Source organism: Ursus arctos, unplaced genomic scaffold (genome assembly GCF_023065955.2).
Source record: "Ursus arctos isolate Adak ecotype North America unplaced genomic scaffold, UrsArc2.0 scaffold_37, whole genome shotgun sequence".
Lineage (NCBI taxonomy): Eukaryota > Metazoa > Chordata > Mammalia > Carnivora > Ursidae > Ursus > Ursus arctos.
The window spans coordinates 22001254-22008192 of NW_026623053.1; the positions used below are offsets into that span (position 1 = coordinate 22001254).

At 36.5% G+C, this 6939-nt stretch overlaps 1 pseudogene; it reads right to left on the reverse strand.

Moving 5' to 3' along the window:
* Window positions 1-482: 482 nt before the first annotated feature.
* Window positions 483-1442, reverse strand: LOC113266041 (heterogeneous nuclear ribonucleoprotein D-like; annotated as a pseudogene).
* Window positions 1443-6939: the final 5497 nt, after the last annotated feature.

Sequence of the window (6939 nt, forward strand, 5' to 3'; positions counted from 1 at the left end):
GCTACCTGAAAGGGAATGGGACCAAAAAAAAAAAAAAAAAAAAAATATATATATATATATATATATATATATATATATATATATATGGCATACTTACCAAAATGTAGGCAAAAAGAAATACATTTGAATGCTCATATAAAGAAAATAAATCATTAAAGACCCTGTAATGATTATCTAGGCATCTTTTATTTAATTTTTTAACAATCAGATAAGGAAACATTTATTCGAGGTTGATGATATCATCCAAATAAACTTTGTATACACCCAAATCCACATCGAATCATAACACAGATAACAAAAGACAAAGGAAAAACAAAGAAAACTCATTGGCAGCTGTATACAATTGGACACAGTTGTGTCCTGTACACTAGAAAGTCTTTTGCAAAACGATCATCTTAAGACCATTGAAGACCAATCTTCAATGCGGTCCTGCAAAATGGGTTAGCTTTAGCAATTCCTCCTGTTTTCTCCAATGGCCTCCTTTAGTATGGCTGGTAACTGTTTTGGTGATTGCCACCTCCTCCAGATACCTTGCCAAAAGTCTCTATTGGCCACTGTAGTCTGCGTATCCCTGTCCATATTCATAGTTCCCATAGTTATACCCAGTATAATCATAGCCACCATAGTATTGATCACCACTATAGGCACTACTGTAATTTCCATATCCTTGATCATAATAGTTGTTAAATCCTTGGTTCCAGTTTTGGCCCCGACCTTGCCCATGACCCCTAGTACCACCTCATCCACCAGCTGCAACACCTCTTCCTCCTTTTGTTGTTGCTGTTGCTATATAATCTTTGGATTGTGCAACTTTGATTTCACACTTCCCAGAAACAATTTGAGGATATCTGCTTTCTAACATTTTTTTTACCGGCTCTTTGTCTTTATACATGATAAAACAAAATCCTCTTCTTTCATTTGTTTTTGTATCCTTGGGAAGTTCAATATTTTCAATCTCCGCAAAGGTTCCAGAATATTCTTTAATTTGTAGTTCAGAAGCATCTGGGCTCAATCCACCCACAAAAACTTTTTGGGGGGGTTCTTCCTTTTGAAAACTTTGGTCCTTTTGGGGTCTATCAATTTGCCATCCCGTTTGTGTTCTTTCAGTTCCAAAACCTTATCAACACAAGCAGCATCACTGAAAAGCACAAATTCAAATCCTCTTGATCTTCCAGTCCCTGGATCTATTTTAATTGTGCAGTCTACAAATTCCCCAAATCAAAATAAATATCCAGTCACATCTTTCTTCCTTGTATCCCAGCTGAAGCCTCCAATAAACATTTTACCATCAACCTGCTGATTCTTGCTCACGTTGATCTTGGATTCCTCTGCAAATTCCTCTCTTTCTGTGTTGCTGTATTCGTTCATGTCCTCCATGGTGTCAGAGTTGTTATGGGGGTTGAGGGTGGGAGTTGCTGGCATGCAGTCCAGGTCTTGGCATCTGCGGACACACAGTGGTGTAAGGAGTTCTATAGGCAACTTTTAAACAAAGGATTTAGAATAATCTTGCAATTAACTTTTAGGGAACTGAGAAACAAGTAACTATTTCCCAAACTGCATTATGAGATCAAAATTGCAGTGGTAGTAAAAATGGTAATGTATTTATAAAACAAGAAAATTATAACCCAGTTTCCCTCATGTGTGGGACCGTTGGCTAAAATTTTGTCCTTTGAAGGTCTCCGTGCCTGGATTATTGGAGGGATTTTTAATCTGAAGACATACATAATGATTTAAAAAAAAAAAAAAAGGAACTCAATCCACCATAAACCTTATATTGTGGTGTATAGCCGAGAGGTGCAACCTTGAACTTCATGTGAACAGGAATGTGGTTACTGGAGAAATTCAGCACCTGCAGCTCCAGGGAAAGTTCCACTAGTTACCTAGCCCAAGCAGTAACTGGATATAAATATGTTGCTTAAAGAGGAGACACTTGAGGGGCACCTGGGTGGCTCAGTCGTTAAGCGTCTGCCTTTGGCTCAGGGCATGATCCCAGAGTCCTGGGATCAAGCCCCATATCGGGCTTCTCAGCTGGGAGCCTGCTTCTTCCTCTCCCACTCCCCCTGCTTGTGTTCCCCCACTTGCTGGCTGTCTCTCTCTCTCTCTGTCAAATAAGTAAATAAATAAAATCTTTAAAAAAAAAAAGACACTTGAAAAAGTCTGTACCGAAAGTTTCTAATATAAATCATCCTAAGAGAATTTTCTTTTGTGAGTTGTTTTAAGAATATAGAGAAAACAACCCCTATATGCGTAACATAATTTATTTAAAACATGATTTCTTAGGATCAAGATCTCAATACATTTTATTTAGAATCATAGACTGCTAGAAGTGGAGGGAACATTTGGGTTATTCTAGTCTACCCTTCATGTTGCAAATTTGGGATGCGAAGGGTTAAGTGATCTTCCCAAAGTTTACATTAATTGGCAGAAAAGTTGGAACTGAAACCAAGTTTACATAGTTTTCCATAGGTTTATTCTCTCTCCTTTTAAGGGCCAATTCTAAAAACCACTTGGTCTAAGAGGATATTGTCCCTCTGAAGAATTTCCTGTAGTGTTCAGTCAAATGAAAGCAGGGTTGTGAAGGAGTGGCTGCCAGAAAAAGGGAAGAAGTCAGGCAGTATACTCTGTCCCAGTAGGAATTCGTGGAGCAGTATATTCCTATATTCCCATAAGGTTCATAAAGTGAAAATACTAGAAAGAACAGAATTCCGAGAGGGCAGAGATCATGGCTTGTCTCTGGAAGTGGTATTCTGCGATATTTTAAATACCTATTTGGATCATTTTTTTGGCTGAGAAAATTAATTCTTTTTCCAACCAACAGGAACTAGGTTTGTTTTGTATGACATAACAATAGAATATGTTTTGTTTTGTTTTTTTAGTCAACGTTTGTCAAATTTAATATGCTTAGGAATCAGGAAGGTAAACAACAACAAAAAACAAACAAACAAACAAAACCAGACTTCAGGGATCCCATACACAAAGACTGCTTCAGTAGGCTTGTTGGGGAACCTCAGTGTTTGCATTGCAAACAGGTTACTGAGGTGATGGCAATGTATTGGTCTTACCTTTTGAGAAAAATTGTTTCAAGGCGTCTAAACACCTTTAGGAACATTTTCTTCCCTTTGTTCTTGACTGTTGTTAATTATGTGTGCTTGCCTTTGAGAAACTTCACTATAGTTGCACATGGTATATATACCGAGTCTGACAATGATCAGTTTATTTCATTCATTTTTCTATCAGTCAAAATACATTGTGATATAAATGCATATATACTTAAAATGGCCATATTTATTATTATCCTTGAAATATGCATCATAAACTGAATATAATCATGTATACATATGTACTCAGTGAAGTCCCTATAAAAGAAATTTGATTATTAGGACATCAGCTAAATGAATTGATGTTATGCAGATATGGCTTTCAGTCGGAGATTCAAAAACAGATATTCATTCCAAAATGACTCCAAAAATACCTTGCTAATTAATTGTGCTATGTTAGAGGTTTAGTTAAACTGTACATCAAATTATGTATCCTAAATGCAATTTTTTTCAGAGCAGTGTCTCTCTCTAGGAGATTTAACATAAGAATCTCCTGCAAATCTGCGTTAATAAAATTGTGATTCTGTAGGTATGGAACAGGGCATAAGAATCTGCATTTCCACTATGCTCCCAAGTCATATCACATTCTGAAAAGCAGTGCTTTGGAGGATATTTCTTTCACCAAGATGTGACAACCCTGTATTGTGAATTTATTTATCATGGTATTCTGACAGTAGTGTTCTAGTCGGGTTTTGTTCAATCTATCTATGGGAGTTCATTGAAGGTGTATGTTGGAGATTTCTTTTGTTGCTGCAAAGTAAAAAAAAATAAAAAATAAAAAAAAATTTTTTTTTCACTGTCTTAGGTAATTTTTTTTCTGTATTCATACATCAAATGCCCTGTCCATTTGTGTTTTCTGCAAGCTAATTGATCTAAAATAAGAATCGCTCAACAATTGAGCTTGCACCGGGCAAAAGTGGATTTGCCAGGCTTTGCTATCTTAACCTAGTAAATCCTTGGTGAGAAATAAGGCAAGATCAACATCTTTCTGTCAAACTAAATGCCTCATCAGTGAAGAAATAACAATATTCATACTACCAGAATCTTTTGGTTGAAAGGTCAAAAACAGAGGTTTCACATTTTGTATACTGTAGTAAAATAGTTGAAACATGTTCAGAAAGATATTTTGATTTATCCATTTGAAAGGGCAAAAGAAAACACTGTAGAGAATTATCCTTTCAGGAAGTCTTGAAATAGCTATTATAGACCATTCAATCTTTAAGAAAGTCTTCATACAGATTAGGTCTTGGGAAATACATAGGTACCACCCCTGTGCTGAAGTCAGAATATTATGCCATTTCCTAATTTAATATTCCATTTTTCTAATTTAACATCCTGCCTCCCGCTTGCTTTTTCTGCTTCTTGCTATATTTCCTGTGACCGAAAGAGCAAAGTGAGGCTTACTTTCTGTTCAGTTATTTCCCATCCGCATGTGAAATATCTCAGAGAAGAGAAACAAAATTGATATCCACCTTCAAGGAGAAGAATATGACACTAAAGTCTCCATCCTACTTTTGTGGATTCCTAGAACCCGGAGCTTGTCTCCACAACTTTAAAATTAAAAAGTAGCTGCCATTATATTTCTTTTTTTTAAATTAATTAATTTGTCACAGAGAGAATGAGAGAGAGAGAGAAAGAGAGAGTTCGCACAAGCGGGGGGAGCAGCAGGCAGAGGGAGAAGCAGGCTCCCTGCTGAGCAAGGAGCTTAATGTGGGACTCAATCCCAGGACCCTGGGATCATGACCTGAGCCAAAGGCAGACGCTTAACCGACTGAGACACCCAGGCGTCCTGCCATTGTATTTCAACTAGAGTTCTGCACACTTTTGTCCATTCTAAAAACTCTAGTCAGAATTATTATGATTTTTGCACTGTGCCAGTGGTTTCCAGCTTGCTTCCCATTAAAGACTATCATGAGAAATATATTGATTGTTTCCTAATTGAAGCTGTTAAGCATTTAAATGCTCTGTTGTGCATAGTAATATACTTTGAAAGAAGGAAAACGTTCCTTATCTATAAACAATATAAACATATGGAATCATAGTGATGGGGACATTAGAGTTAATATGGATATAACAACGCATTCATAGTATGAATTAGAAAACAGAAATCAATTTATCTCTCTAGCTTCATTTTTCTTTTAAGCAAAATGAGGCCATTTATACCTGCCTCATATCTCCTCAGACGCTATGAGGATAAAATTAGACAATGTGTATAAAGTAGGTTGATGGTATTTTTTAAAAATTTGTTCCATAGCATTACATAGTATAAAGTTGAACAAGCAGGTCTAGAAAGTAGCTCTTGTGTTTCCTAATTCTTTTTCTTATAGCTATCAGAGTATCTCAATGTACTCCCACACACGGAAACAAAAAAGCGAAGCTAGAGCTGGTTCTGCAGAAACACAGAGCAAGTAATAAGGAAATAGAGAAGATAAAGTTGTTAATAGTCAGAAAGTTAAAAAGAAAAATGTTTCGAATTGTTGAAAAAGTATTTCACAGATCCTTAACCCATCATACCTATACATTTGTCAAAACCCTTGTGTAGAGAACTACGCCTAGGGTGGGGCAGGGGTGGCTAGGAATGCTCTCTACTGCAGGGTTTCCTAATGGGTACAATGTGCGTGAAAGTTGCCAGCCTTTGTTTAAAATATAATAGATGTTATTTATGCTGAGAAATTCTCCTCAACTTTGTAAAATTTTCAGATTTCATTTCGAGTAATTGACTTGTATTAAATAACATTCTTCATGTCCTGAAATTTATTATTTCTAATTATCAAAATACAGTATTTTTAGTACTGTGGTTTGTTAGCAATTTTAGGGAAAGCAACATTTTTTAATTGGCATTTTTATTTACATGGACTTATACTCTTATAGAAAAGTTTGTGATGTTTCTCTCTTTAACACTTTTAAATTGTTTTTCTACAATGCTCTGGTTCATATAAGAAAAACTTCAGAATTTTATGAATATAGTTCTGGAGAGATCATTAAACTTACTGAGACTGAAAGTTTCAGTGTTCCATAAAATATGCTAAAATTTATTTAGAAACACACCAAACCCCTTTTGCTTAAGTTGTAGTCTGTTAATCTTCATTAGAAGTATTTAAGCTGATTTTTAAAAGTGGATTCCTGTTTTACCTTATTCTCTACCTAGTCTCACTGTATCAGATTCCTTTGAATAGCGTTCTTGAATCTCTTTTTACAAGCATTACAGTGACTCTTTAAACACGAAATCTTGAGAAAGCTCTGAAAATTCCTTCCCAGCTTTTCCCCCAAATAATTTAATTCTTCATAAGAAAGATTGCCCTGTAGAAAACATAAAGCAAAGTTTAAAATTTGGCAAGAGAGATTATCACTCAGTGAAATTCAAAGTGTGTGTAAAAGTAAGAGCAAGTGCCATGTATCTTATGTTTTTTTTTTCTCGTGCCCTTCTCCCTCCCAGTCTAGTTCTGACTCATGAAGCAGATGCAGTGTTGATCTTTACAATCCCTTAGAATTCTAATGACAGAATGCATTACATTTTGGATCAGGCTAGATCGAATTGCCAAGTCAGAGAAATTGACTAGTTTTCACAGAGTTGACTAGTGTAGCCCACAACTGAGAAAAACAAACAGTCATTTGAGTTCAGAGAACTGCATTCTGAGTTCAGAGAACAGCAAGCCATGAGACCAGAGCCTAATGAAAGGCACGGTTTTAAGAAAACTGTCCTTGAGGGGCGCCTGGGTGGCACAGCGGTTAAAGCGTCTGCCTTCGGCTCAGGGCGTGATCCCGGCGTTACAGGATTGAGCCCCACATCAGGCTCCTCTGCTATGAGCCTGCTTCTTCCTCTCCCACTCCCCCTGCTGTG